The sequence below is a fragment of the Cyanistes caeruleus genome, chromosome 8, assembly GCF_971803275.1.
Source record: "Cyanistes caeruleus chromosome 8, bCyaCae1.hap1.1, whole genome shotgun sequence".
NCBI lineage: Eukaryota > Metazoa > Chordata > Aves > Passeriformes > Paridae > Cyanistes > Cyanistes caeruleus.
Genome location: NC_141708.1, coordinates 20,417,935 through 20,432,591, shown reverse-complemented (window position 1 = coordinate 20,432,591; position 14,657 = coordinate 20,417,935). Strand labels below are relative to the sequence as shown.

At 38.1% G+C, this 14,657-nt stretch overlaps 1 protein-coding gene and 1 long non-coding RNA gene across 25 annotated transcripts in view; one reads left to right on the top strand and one right to left on the bottom strand.

Annotated features, from left to right (window-relative positions):
* Window positions 1-14,657, top strand: part of USP54 (ubiquitin specific peptidase 54) — a 93,282-nt gene that overhangs the window by 13,623 nt on the left and 65,002 nt on the right. For 4 of the 24 annotated variants that reach the window (XM_086901033.1, XM_086901045.1, XM_086901040.1 and 1 more), the window contains 2 exons: window positions 8,362-8,537; window positions 11,269-11,349. The exons of 11 other annotated variants lie outside the window; for them this stretch is intronic. The gene's annotated coding sequence lies outside the window, so the exon portion shown is untranslated. Of the gene's footprint in view, window positions 1-8,361; window positions 8,538-9,607; window positions 9,881-10,231; window positions 10,340-11,268; window positions 11,350-14,657 lie in introns of those variants that run through there. 9 more of the 24 variants (XM_086901032.1, XM_086901041.1, XM_023929436.2 and 6 more) reach the window with 4 other exon arrangements.
* Window positions 7,729-9,477, bottom strand: LOC147651911 (uncharacterized). The gene is made up of 2 exons (XR_015290202.1): window positions 9,284-9,477; window positions 7,729-9,203 (listed from the first exon to the last, which is right to left on the bottom strand). It is a non-coding gene; the product is annotated as an uncharacterized LOC147651911 (long non-coding RNA).

Here is a 14,657-nt window from a genome sequence, read left to right as displayed (position 1 = left end):
TCACCTTCACAGAACAGTCTTTCTCTGAATGGTAATCAGCAGTAATTATTTCTTATTATGGGTCCTGACCATATAGACAGGATGCAACTGAGCTTGCAGCTAAAACTGAGCATAAACAAGCATTGTGAATATAGACTGTACTAACTGGTCAAATTATGTTAGAGAATTATTAAGCTAAATATGTGTATGTATTGAATTCCAGTGTGGTTGTGAGTAGGGCAGATGTGTTGTATTCACACGCTATCATGTAGCAGGCAGTGAACTAAATAGGAGAGAGTTCTTACTTCTTTCCAAGTTTAAAAGTAATGTTAGGAGCCTGCATCAATGTGATTTTTTTGTATCAATAGCTGTCCACATGTATGAGGCAGCAGTATAAAGTCTGCAAGGTGATGTGCTTCTTACCATGCAAATTTTCCTAAACACATTAAGTTGTTGATCTCTGAGTTGAAATTATTGTTATGGGAACTAGTGATCTAGTATCAATCTACTTCATGTAAAAGGCAAATCAAACTGTATTTAACATCTGTTCCAAAATATACTGAATGCCAGCCCACTTCAAATTGGCAAATAAAATGCTATCTCATTAGTGATTTAGTTGTGATTAGTGATTAATATTAGTGTTCAAGATTAATATGATTTGTAACATTTTTACTACCTTCCAAACATTAATCCTTTAGTGTGCCTATAGCAAAAAAGCAAATAAGCAAACAAACAAAATCCTCCTCCAAAATCCCACCAGATGAAGCCTAAATATTTGTCCTTGTAAATGACTTTATCTCATCAGGAAAAATGTGATAAGGTGTAAATTAGTGACTGACCAATTTCAATGTAAATTTTGTTTTGTTATATTGTCTGAGATTTCACTGAGTATATATAGTTAATTCACTAACTGGTTTATACTAACTTGTTTTGCTTCTCAGGGTAATTGGACTAGAAATGCATTAGTCAGTTAATGCAGTTCAGCTGGTGGTCAGTATCTTGTTAAGTCATGATAAATCAGTGTTTTAGCCTTTTCCTTCTGAGGGAGATAAGGCAGGCATGTCTGCAGTGGTGTTATTTTATCATTCAAAAAACATTAGTTTTTGTACTTTTAATTAAATAAATTCAGATACTCCCCAACAGCCAAGCATTCATTTACTATGTTTATCTACATAAATAGTATTTTTATTCTTTTTCTTCAAATGTTAAACTTGTTGGATTTTGCTCTGCTATTTTATGAAGTATTGTCATAAAATAATATGTGTCAGATAAATTTTGGATAATCTTAGGGGAGCTAATTAATTTTGTAGATACTTTTGCATCCTAACTATTTTTATTAATTTACAATTGCATTACATTGTCTTCCTTCTGTTGGTCTGATATTTTTGGGAAGATTCAACTTCAATGCAGGGAAAGGCTAGAAGGCTATGAGTAGGCTTAGTGTACACGAAAGACAATGAACAGTTTTTCAGGTTTGTGTAATCGTTGTATAATGCTTGTGAAAAGGAAATAAACAATTTGGGTGCATGATGAGTAACCTACAATACACTTAAGAAAACATAGCTATTAGTTATCTTTAACTCATGTATTTAAAACTTTTTTCTTCCTGTTCTTTGTTTCTGTTTTAAAATAATGTAATCAGACATTTACATCTTAAATGCCATATACACATGTACTAATAATAAGGGTATTATTATGAAGTTTAATTTTGAGCAAGGACAGCAAGTTACTAACGTTTTAAAAGTACTAGTACAACAGTGTAGGAATGTATAGAAGGGTTGCTGGGTTTGTGTCTTGTAGTACCAACACTGAGAGCCATCCTATCTGCAGGATCATTTGTGTCAGGCTTGATGCTGGCTTTTATCTGCAATCCCTTGTTAGGTGTACATGCGTGAATTTTGTGAACAAAGTACTGTGTGTGTCCCATCCAACGCAGCTCCATCTGCCCGCCTGGGTGCAGAGACACATTTCATAATTGACACAGAAGCGACGCTAATACACTGCAAACGATCTGGTAATTGGTCTCCCCTTGCTGGTGTGATTGTTGAGTGGATTTCAGAGCTCTGGTTCTGGTCCTGTCTTAGTGCAGCTCTCCTGAGTTGGTGTTGCCCTGGGGATGGCTGCCCCAGTGGGAAGTGCCCGTTCCTTCTGCAGGGCCTGGGGCAGCCCTGAGCGCCGCTGCCTGAGCTGTGCCCACCGCAGTGTCCCCCTAGCAGCCACAGAGCCATGGCTCTGAAATGGGAGCGTTTGGTGGGCAGCATGGCTTTGGAATATGGACTAGAAGTAAGAACTATGAAAAATATCCTTAAAACATTAGCAGAAGAGGAGTATAAATGAGCAACAGTTTGCACAAGGAGGAAATAAAATGCGTACGTTTTAGTATGCAGCATCTACAGGGCTAATTTATTTATTAGGTTGGATCCTGATGACGTTCACCCTTTGACTAGTTAAGGAAACAAAAAGTGATGGAAGCTGTTTTAGTACAACTATCAGCAGTCCTTTATGATTCTGGAGTACTTGAAAATGTAAAGTGAGGAAAGGTCTATCATTTCAAAATGTCTTCCACATTTTGAACAAATTCTTGCAGGAAGTGTAAGCCTCAGGGGGACAACAGGCGCAAGCACGATGAATTTAGGAAGAGTAAATAGTCATGCCAGTCTAATTTTCTTCTGTAACATGACGATAAGGCCAGTGAATTGACAAGAAAAGTGTGACTGTTAGTATTTTTCATTGGCAGTGTTTCTTGCTGTAATACTGCAAACAGGGGAAGAAATGTGACCTGAAAGAAACTCGTAGAGTAGGAGCAAGACTTGGTGGATGACTGTGCCTAGTAGGTGGTTACTAATGATTGTCTGTCAGAATGAAATGGTGTATTGACTGTGGATCTGCCACGGTCTGTTGGGTCTATACTCATTCTGCTTCATTTCAATCTTCTTGTTAATGACCTTGATGATAGAATAGAGAGTGTGCTTACAAAATTGATTCACTAAAAATGCCCCTTGAACTTAGAAGGAATGTATACATAGGACACAAAATTATTTTGAGAAAATTAAGAAAATCTTAGGAAATAAATAGCGGGAGGCTGAAGTTCTACACTTAACAGAAATCATGAATACACAATTAGAGTCTAGGGAACAAGTAATTAGATGATAATTCTCCAGAATTCCTGATGTAAAAGGGCAAATGTTATAGGAGGGATAAAAAGATACAGAATAGTCTAATAGTCTTTTTTTTTTTTTTTTTTTCTTTATCCATGAGTGATTACTCTGTTGAAGTGTTGCATCTCACCAGGGCAAATGCCCTAGGGAAATAGAGCTCATCTGAGCAGAGTTTGAGAGAAGAGTAATCAAACAATTTGAGGTCTAGAAAATGAGGCTTAATTGAAAAGACTGAAATAATTTGAACTGGGAAGAGGAGCGAGTATACAAGTGCCAAAAAGAGAACCAGAAGGCATAGTTCTGTATGTATGTGATAGGCAATTTCAGGAAGGTAGGAAGTTGTTTGGTATAAAACCCATCCATGAGAAAAAGGGAAAGATGAGTGATCTTAAAATGTTGCAAAAAATGTAGCTTAGGTCTCATCACAAACAAAGGACCAGTTGCTAAGATAGCTGACTGTTCTTTCTCCTAAATAATTTTATTTAGCTGTTTTTTGAACAACAACTTTATTTCAAGGTTGATGAACAGTACATAGACTTTTTGGAATGTTACTTAGCGAAAAATGAACACTTCATACGTGGAGAAAATTTACCCTGAGACAGTATCCACTTGACAGAATGGTGATGCAATCAGTCTCCATATTGCCAGTCCTTTGAATCCTAACATCCTCTCAGTAGCCTCATCTTTTTTTTTGTTGATATCTCACTATTTGTAACTTTTCTCTAAAAAATCCTTTTTCTCTTTCTCTGATTCTGCTGTATTTCTTCTGTGTTTTTCTTTCTCTTCCTAGATTTCTCAGCCTCCTTTGGACTGAATTCTTTTGGGATTCTCTCTCATGGGGAGCTCTGCTTATCTTAGCTCTTATGATTTGAAGAAAACTCCCAAGCTCGTTAGAATCTTATTTCTCGTGTTTATTAGAAGGTCATCACAAAACTTGGCAGGTCTCTCCAGACTGGCAGCAAAAGTCTGAATCACTATAATCTGGTAGATTTCTTTCTTCTGATGGTACAACAAGGCCTTGTGGCTCACCTTTTGTCTGAAGCACAAAATGGCCCCGAATTACGCAGTGCTTTTATCTTTATACCTATTTTTACCCAATTAACAATAGACACGTATATTATTTTCCTTAATGACCCAATGACCCATCCTCTGTATGCTGCACTGCAGCATTTTTTAACCAATCACTTACTATTACCCAAAACCCTCTAGGAGAAGAACATGAAGAAGAAAGAAGAAAGACAAGAGACAACACCCTAAATCCTCCATCTTGTCTTCTGTTCTCTAAACTAACTTTTTCACCCAGTGACTTAAGAAAACTTTCTAATCTACACACACTTTTAGCTTTTTCTATCTAACTTTAACCGTTGTTTCCGTGTGTCACCATGAAAACATGCTCCTGAATTTCAATTTATATGAAATTCAGTGTTTTTCTGGATCTTAGAACTAAGTATCAGAAACAAGAGCACACACTCTGAATCCCAGACTCCAACACTATTCAAGTAAGAGTTGTACAATACAAGATTTTCATCTCTTTTTCCCTTTGCAGGGGCCCTTAACAAGCCCATTAGTAGTTAACTTTTATTTTTTCTCATTTTCATAATTATTTCAGTTGTTTCTCCAGTACTCTGGGTACTGGATGTATTATTAGCATATTAAAACAAGGAGTGTAGTGTTGGTAATTGTTCTGTTTATAAAATCCTTCCCAGTTTTCATTGTCTATTTCTCCACTGAGAAATGAATACAAGCTTCAGTTACCTGGGGGTGTAACATATGTTGATAGTGTATTTCGAGTCTCTATTTGCATTGTTATACCCTAGAATATGTCTTTAATCATCGCAGTTGGAAATTACCTTACTTAGCATTTTTAGTTTCTGTTTGCTCAGAGAGATTTTGTGAGTCAAAGCCAACAGCCTGTACACAGTGTAGCCAGCCAAACCTGAATTTTGCGCCTGAGAATGGAATTTGTCACAGCTCCAAGCACTTTTTAATGGAGCTTTTTGTTTAAGTAAATGTGAAGGAAATTCCATCATTTCAGTATTCCTTCTCTCTAATAACCTATTAAGAGCAGCTTTCAATTTATGTTTTTGCCTAATATTTCCCTTCCTTTCTCCCATGGGCAGTCTTTAAACACAGGGCAGATGTCTGATATTGAAGCATTAGGAGTCCAGCATCCTGCGGGGAGACACTCTGGAGCTTTTAAGAGGTGAAGGTTTTTGGACATTACAGAAAGGATCAGGGTGACTAGAAAATAATTGTTTTGGTTCTGAGGAGATCATTTGAGCTCCTCTCTCTTTCTGCTACTACTATTTTGTTTCTCCATCACATAGAGAATTTGGGCTAAATGCTGTAAATTCTGTTATTTTTCCTTTATCATGTACCTTGCTTTCCTAGATGGATATTTGTGTTCATATTATCTGCAAGAAAAGTTACTGTTGACATTAATTATTTAAATATTGATAATTAGCTTTCAAATTTCCAGATAAAGCTGTGTGGAAAACTCACAGGTTGGTGCTTTTTCAAGCTCTGGCCATAATTTAACAGTATTATTTTAACCACCAGAGCCAAAAACTCCTTCTTTAAAGTAGAAAATGTAGAGTTAGCTGTATGAATCCCGTAGGTGATTTAGATACTAGGAATAAATAGGAAGACCCTTACTGTAGTGGAATGCAAAGTAAGACAGTTATTGTCCATGAACACTCCACAATAAAATAATCTTTGAAAAATATGCCCCAAATACTAAGTCTCAAAGAGAATGCCAATAGCATCTGCCACTGGAACTGGAGGGTAAGACTGCTACGTAGGAGGAATGTATAATAAAGAGATGCCATAGGATAGAACTTGCAGGATGTTGCAGCCTCATCAACCAGCTCTAAGTACTGGGTGTAGGAGGGCAAACCAGCATTTGGTGTGATTCAGATGATGTACTTAAGAAGGCCTGGGGTTTGGGAGTGCTGTGATGCTGCTGAGCTGGGAGCTGAGCTCTTGCCAGTGCCCGAGGTTAGGACACTAGAGCTGCTTTTGCCTTGCGTGGTTGGAGTGAAATTTATGGCAACAGGCTGCTCATCAATGGATAATTTCATGTTATATCTTGCCTATTGCTTTTGAAAGCCATAGGTAAATCAGAAAACTCCTGGCTTTATTTTTTTTTTAGACCTGGAATGTACGTGCCTTAAATGATTTAGGTTTCTGGAACTGGAGTTCCTTGTTTAGCTGCAAATCTGCTGAGGAAACACAGACCTGTCTTACCAACTGTTTATGCTGCATCGTGTTGTACTTTCTGTGCTTGACTTAATGAAGATAATTAACTTTGGACCAATAAAAATTATTTTTGCTTTTCTTTATTTGATAGAGGAAGAATGCTACTCATTGTGGAATGCTGGATTAGGCTATTGGATGTCATAGTACCTAGTATTTATCTGACTCTTTGTTGAATAACATTAAAAAGCATAATAGAAGTTTAAGTTACAAGCATAGAGTGTAGTAGTATGAAGACTGTTAGCAGAATTACAATCCAAACTTGAATTTTAGTAAGAGGGCTGCAGCCCCTTTCACTGTAAAGTGGAGTTTGAATTATCTTGTTGCAACACAAGTAAATGATGTTAATGTTACAGTAGAAACTTAGTAGCTAAGTGCTTCTAAGTGGCATAAATTTATTTAGAGAACTAAAAGTACACTGAATTTATTTAAGCTACTGATAAAATTCCAGTGTTCCGTACATAAAATGAAGTTCAGAAGGGATTTTGTTGTGATTTCACTATGCAAGACAGAACTGAGCTGTAATTTTATTTATTAAGTCTTGCTTATTCACCACTGTTAGTGGAATGGCTGTGTTGGGTGGTAATATCTGTAAATATGTTGGTTTAATTTAATAGTTCTAGGGGAAGGCAACAGGAAGGCAACACAATAGTCTGGATAAGCAATAGCACTGCAAACATGTCACAGACAATAGTCAATCTGTCAGCTGTGAAGAGCTGACTTCCAGGCTCCAATTGAAGTTGCGCACACTTCTCTCTAAGGGTGGGAGCTCAACGATCAAAAAGACACCAAACAGGATGGATAACAACCAAACAAGGGATTTTTATTTTTTTTTAATGACATTTTAAACTGATTGAAACTACTTTTATTTATGGAAAAGTGTATTTAAATATATTTAAATTCGACATTTTTTGTTATCAATATTTAAGGTAGTCTGTTCTGAATATACTTTAAAATAAAATCCCACTGTGTGTTTGCCACAAAAATTTTAGCAAATGAGGTGCTGAATTGAAACTTGCACTAATGAACTGGCAACCTAGCTTTTGACAATAAGTTGGGTTTTTTAATTATAGTGTAGTATAACTGTTTGGATTGTTCCATACACTTCCTCACCTTAGAATGAAGCAAAAAATTTTCATGATTAAGTAATAGCCTGGGGAACTGAGGGGATGAGGTGCCTTAGTTCTAGAAGCATTAAGCATTTACTTTTTTTTTAAGTACCTAAATAAAATAAGATTGTATAACTTTTGTCCCCATGCAATCTGAGATTAGTATGAAAGTGAAATTCTGTTTTAGAAAACAGAATGCTGTATCACATTCATCATTTTCTGGAAAATAGTCCGGATTATTTAGTATAGTAATCTTAGGCAACTAAGCTCACTAAAGCAGAAACACAGATTTTGTAAGTACTCAGAGAAATGAGCAGAGGGAAAAAGGGGGTCTAAACATAACGTTTTGAACATCTGTGTGCCTACAAATGTCACTGAAGGGGGGAAGCTCTAATCTCAATAAGGAAAAATAAGAGTTGAATGGAATTGAAGTATCTGATTACATCTGTATTTATGGTCTCTCCTAATTAACAAAGAAATAAGCAGAAGCTTATGTATAAGGTTGTAATATATTGTGTTAATAAAGTACAATTCAGCCTGTTCCATATGCACAGCAGAATTTTGTCTGTTCTCTTTTTTGAATGCTGCACTTCCAATGGCCAGCACTGTTTTTGGTGACTGCTGGTATAATTGATGGTGGAACCCATGCATAGAAACAAAGAAAAAGGGGAACTTCTGCAGAATCAAATAATTATTTGGAAACAGCTGTGGAAAGCTACATAAACGCTTTTTGGTACTAGTTGGAGGATGTGTGGCACTGTGCTTTATTATTACTTCATCTTTGTTATCTAAAAGGAGGAAGTATCCCTGCAAGCATGCATGAGAATTAGGATAATAAGTGTCATTTGTCCATTTTACAGATGAGGAATTGGAGCAGACAGAGATGAATTCATTTGCATGAAGTTGCCCTGAAAGCTGGAAGACGTGATGGTTAATCCTGGTAGTCTGTCTAGACTGATGGCTGATAACAGTAGTGAGATTAAATTTAAAAAGTGCCTGCACCTTGAGAATTCCCAGCAACCTCCTTGAGTTTTAGGTGAGAGTGATGTATTTTCATGTCTGGCTATGTAAGAATAGTATTTTTCTGTATGGATTAGATATAAATAGGCTATAAATAGATAGATGTGGGTAGATAGAAATAAGAAGGATGACAGTATAGAAACTGTCATGTTTCTGTTCAAATTTGCTTTCTGAATAGGAACTTTTAGTATTTGTGTCTTCCATTTCATTATCCTCTCTTCCCCATTTCATCTTATTTGCCTGTCTTGAGTTGAAGTGATGCAGATACTGATTTAAAGGTCTCTTGTCCTCCAGCACATTTCCTTAGTAGAGAGGATCACTGAGCAGGGTAAGAGGACAATTGATTTGGATTAGGGAGGAGGATAGTGATAAGTTTGTTTTGACCCAATTGCATTTTGAGTGTGTCTTATTTGTTGATACAAACTAGGTGGTTATCAGTTTTGTGCCATTGGCTGGTTTCTTTTGGCAGAAATACAGCAGTTTTTGTTCAGTGTCTTGTTCTGAACATGGCACTGAGAATGGTCAAGCTGTCCTTTACCAATGGACAGACTGACATTGAGGCTCTGGGGTAAAAGAGGGAAGCTGTGGCCTTCAGGTTCTTAAAACTGTAGCTGTTTGGATTCTTGGATGGGAAGAATCAGAGGCACATCCTCCTGTGGCCAAGGCCTCCTCTTAGAAAGAGCTGTAGAAAGAATGGGAAAGGATTTGAAGTGCGTCCCTAAAATCCACCAGGTGAGTGGTTTGCTTGCCCAAATTATTTACATAATCGGCACCCTGGGATAGTTCTTTCCGGGGAGGAGGGCTGCAGGCGTCCGAGGGCAGGGCGCGGCTGAAGGGTTTCTCGGCGGTGCCGAGAGGCGGCGGCGAGGCGCTGGAAGGCGTGGGGCGGCACAGCGCATCCCGCGGGGGAATCTGGCTGTTACCCGAGCGCGGCCGCTGCCGGCCTTCCCAGCGGGGGCTGCGGCCGCAGCGGCCCCTTTAAGGCGCGACCTGCCGGGGATCAGGTGCGCGGCCGGAGCGATGACGTCATGGGGCGGGGCCGCGGCTCCCGCTCGCGCTGCCCGCGCCGCGGGACGGGGCGGCGGCGGCTGCGCACGTGCGCGGGGCGGCGGAGAGCGCGCGGAGCCGGGAGGCGGCGGGAGCCGGGAGGCGGCGGGAAGGCGTCTGAGTGCGGGGCCGCTGCAGCAGGTGTCGGCTTGTTTTGTGTGGGGCTGCCTGCCGTATAAGCGCATGAGAGGTTTTCTCCTTCAGCAGGCTAGACGGGAAAAATGTGCTGTGTGCAGGATGTTTAATTATTTGCAAACTTAATCGTTACCCTTTTCTTTTTTTTTTTTCTGTAATACAGCCATCCATCATGTTGTATGTTTCATTTGTATTTACTTGTTTAAACTGTTGCTTAGATAGTAAGTGAGCATCAGATACTGCCTTAGTTGATTCTGTTTTCCATGGTGATGAATTGTGCTGTGTACCTACTGTCCTTGATAGAAAGTGCTGCGTGAAATTTAACTCTTAATACTTGGGTAAATCAGGCAGTTCCAAACGCTCAGGTTTGGGTTAGAGGAAGGATGTCAGGTGGCTCAGAGCTGCTTTTCCTTGCCAATGGAAGATTGTATCGCACCAGTATGGAAAGGAGACTAGACCTTTTGCCAGTTAGGTCGCAATGTGTAGGCATGTGTGGAATCTACACCACCTAAATGTTTGTATGCACAGGAATTATGTTTGCTGGTTTTGGAGAAGAAAGGCAGCGGATTGCTTGTGGCGTCAGTTGGGGCTTTTAGTTTTGAATTTTTTATTGGTTGGTTGGTATTTCTTTATAAGGTGAGTGGAGGCATTGAAATCTTTCTTTGAACATTCATTTAATCTTCATGATGAATAGACTTCTATATTTGTAGTTCTATTTTCTGGCTAATATGTTCACTTTTCACCAGATAAGTTAAAATTGGCAGAAAAAAAGAAAAAAATGCCCTGCTCAAGGGAATTGTCCTGTGAAGTTAAAGTTGGCATGAGGACCTCTGTAATTTTCTGGGTAGCAGAAGGATGTGACCAAGTAAAACATGGCTTTAGCAGGCTTGGTTCTTTAGACTAGACAAAAGTCTCTTGGGCATTCTTATGCTAAAAATGTAGGCTAAGACTTCCCTTTGAAGTCCTGGTTTGGAAATGCCCATCTCTACCACATCTAATTTTTTGCATTAGATTCTAAAGTAGATTTAGTCTCTTCTTATCTGCAGAGCAGGGTTCTGGAGTAAGTCTTTGTTTAAATAAACAAAAATACTTTTATGTATGTATGTATATGTTAAGATATGTGCTATTTTTGGTTTTGAATGCACACCTCTGAATCCATCATTCTGCAGGTTTCTTTTTTCTATTGCATTGATAGCATTTCAGTCTAATCAGTATGCAGTGGGTGATGTTTTTGCTCTCTAAATTTAGCTGCTGATGTTCACATACTACTTGGTATTCTGTATTGGTCTTTGTAGTGGGCATCCTGCATAGATAGATCAGCTCTGATGGCCTTTGTCCTGGAAAATGCATCATCCCAAATGACATATTAACAGTGGGCTTTTTAATGGGATAAAGTTTGTTAATCTACCATGCTTTAAGACCTGTGGAGTCTTTAGATGTATTAATGTATACTTGTTCTTTATGTATGCCTCACACCTCAGGGAGAGGAAACGGAGTGAATGTCACATTATGCTAGTGTTTACTACTCTTTTTTCTTTTTTTTTTTTTCTTCCATATTTATGCAGAGAGTATGGGTGTTGTCTTAGAAGCAGGTTTGTAGCCCAGTGGGATGTTCCAGCGTTAGGACACCAGGCTAAGGTGAACAGGTAAGGTAATCCAGGTCATAGCAGGATTAGTCCACAGAGTGAAATCTGGTCAATTACTTTTCTACCTGAAAATCTCTTTAATTTTTAAGTATATTTTTTCATTACATCACCTATTACTGTGACAGATGTGACTTTCCATAGATTTTTATCAAGTGGCTCACTGTTTTCTCTGGATGGCATCACCTATTTCTTACCCTTCTTGTTCATATTTAGCATCTTAAGCCAGTTTAATTTCACTGGCTGTGAAATAAACAATAGCCATCACAAGATGTGATTGTGTATACTGTTGAAAAAGTCACTGAATTGCAAGCATCTGCAACTGCTTCTGTAGGTGCATGAAATTTTAAAAGATAATGGCTGTTCTAATGAAATTATTAGAAAATACTTAAAGGTGAAAAGAAAGCTGATTCAAGAATTGCTGTTGCTCCCCCACTTCTTTCTAATGACACATTTGCATAGAGGACTTAGTTTTATGAATTGCAAATAAAAGTTTGTTTTAAAATACTAATTCCCTCATAGTGATTGGGAGGATTCCTGGAATCATGTCTGGCATTGACTTTTGTTTTCAGCTTTTCAGTATTGTGGCATGGATTTAAATGCTCTTGGGGAGTTTCATGCTGTATGTACATCCTGGTTGCACATCAGTCTGCCAAGGTTCAGTCATAGGACAAAAATAGAACAGAAAAGAATTAATGCAGGATGTGAAATTGTGTAAGAGAATATTTTATGTGTTTCATTACCTTCTCTATTACTATGGCTTTGTGATCTTATTTTTTTCTGTTAAATTAAGTGATAAAAAAGTAATGCAGCCAAGATTACTTCCATTTGGGTTTCAATGGTGCAAGTTAGTTTCCAAAGTGAATCTTACATCTTCAAGCTGTTATCTCCTTTTTATGTCAGATAAGAGGCTGAAAAGCATTGGTTTTATTTGATGCAGGCAGGTGAAACAAACTTGCACAATTTTCTTTCTCAAGACTTCTTGCAGATCTCTTGTCAAGGACCACAGCATTGCTAAGATTCAAGATTTACAGGTTGTGTGCTGTAATTTAGGGTCCCAAAATTATGTAAGTTCTTGATAAGTGTAGGAAAAATGAATACAGATTTATCACTCCAGTTATGCTGGTTCTATGCCATATGTGTGCTTTATGTAGGAAAAGTTGTTTCCTGATTCCTAACTTAGTCAAACTATAGATTAATTCCTCAGTAACCTGAGATCATATTTAAACCACAGGAAATTCTGTTTTCTACAGGAAAATGATTCTGGACCATGCCTCTTAAGGCATAAAATTCTGTGTGTGTGTTTTTCCCATCTGCAGAGATGACGGGAGACTTGTCTTTGGCTTTAGACATAGCATGGCATCACAGTCACTCAAAGAATGTGCTCATGCTTTGACCAAGAAATTTAATTTAGTGCTTTGCTTGACTAACAGGCATCTATAACCTAGTGTCTTACTTGCAGTCAAGAAGACCTTTTGCCTTCTCTTTTTGATAGGATATTTATAAAACATTCTTTTGGCTTGGGTCCACTTACTGAGGTGGAAGTAACAAAAAGCAGGATGGATTAAATGCAGTGTGCTGTGTTTGGCAGTCACTGGGAGTAAGTATGCAATGGAATTGCTTTTCTTGTTTTTGTGGTGGTTTTAGGAGGGTAGTAGAAACAAGAAGTGCAGTTATTTGTGGTATTTGTGGTGTTACCTCTGTGGTAAAGAGTGGTATTTAGAGTCTTGCTTGTCTTTAGTAACTTTTAAACCCTGGCTTTTGTAGTCTCCGAAACTTCCCAATGCTACAGGTAAAACTAGTTTGAGTCACTGTTAAGAGTTCTTAGATGCAGAAAGTCAAATTGCTAGCAGGATGCATTCATAGTAATGTGTTCAGGGTATTAGCACTTTTTCTCCCGGTATTTATTTTTGTTTGCTTGATACATCTGCCAGAAAGACTGGCTTCAATGTGGAGCGCTTTGCCTTGTCACACATACACATAAGAAATAAAATAGTTTTTATCAATTAAGTGGAAAATATTGAGTGTATATACCAACTTTTTACTCATAAAATTATAAATGATCCAGATTTGTTTGTCAAATATATGGTTTGGAATGGAATTATCACAATAGTACTCTTCACCTATGAAGGAATTGTTTCCACTTCATTACTCCCAAGCTTGTTTTTAAAGCTAGTTTAGATTTTATTTGAACAGATGTTGTCTAAACTATTTTAACTGGTACTAGCACCCCAAGTCATTCCATAGCTTGTGGAGGCTGTGTAGGGAATATTGAGGATCAGATCTGACTTCAAACTACCCTAGCCTGTCTTTCCACCTGGGTGCTGTTTACCCCGACCAGGTTGTTGTGTTGCCATGTTGAAAGGTTGCACAAGGATGAGAATGAGCAGTTGGGAGGCTGAAGGAAAGTGGGGGCATAAAAACACTGTCCTCATGTTAGTCAATGTCTGAGTAGTCTTGAAAAATATTTCTCATTCTCTTTTGTAACTACCAAAACAGCACTATGTTTGGTTTGGTTATTCTTTTATATGAAAAAGGCAAAAAAAAAAAAATTTTGCTCATCTTGTAATTTACAAGCTATTTGAATAGCTCTGGGTTGCCTGACTTAAAAAAAGTAACTTGGATTGTAAGAGAAAACAGAATGGATTATTATTTTTTTTAATTGGCGTCCATTTGATTCTAAGTATATGTTGATGAAGTAAAAGCAAGATTTTGCTGTGCCTCCCCACTCCAGACCTTAATTAAACAGTTGTCTTGCCACGTGGAAGAGGTCAGCTAAGTACAGCATATGTATTTGCCCAATATGTTGGAACACATTGCCTTAAAGTTTGTTAGACTGTTGTTAGTTTTTTTTTTATTGGCTTTTTTCCATCCTCTTGAAAATTGCACTGTTGATGTGGGAACATGAGCTTTTCTTTCTTAACCTACCTTCTTCACCCTCCTCAGACTCCAAAAAAGAAATTATTGATGGTCACTGCTTTCTATCCATAGAATTAACTTTTTTGACCTCAGAGATTTTCAGTGAAGAGGGCGAACATCTGTTTTCAGACTTCTTAAAAGTCCGGGGGATGCATTCTCCAAGTTAAAAACTAGTGTCCTAGAAGAATGTATTTACTTAAAAGAGAGAGGCTTGAAAACATGAACCATGGGGTTTAATTTGTATCAGTTATTTTAAACTGATCTTTCCTGGAGTGCAGCTTCACTGTTGCTGCTTAAGGACAGAGCAGAGGAGGTAGCTGGGTCTTGACAGGATGCTCCTGCTCTCTCCCTGTTCAGCTCTTGGTTGAAGTGGCTCTTGCAAGTGGCTCACA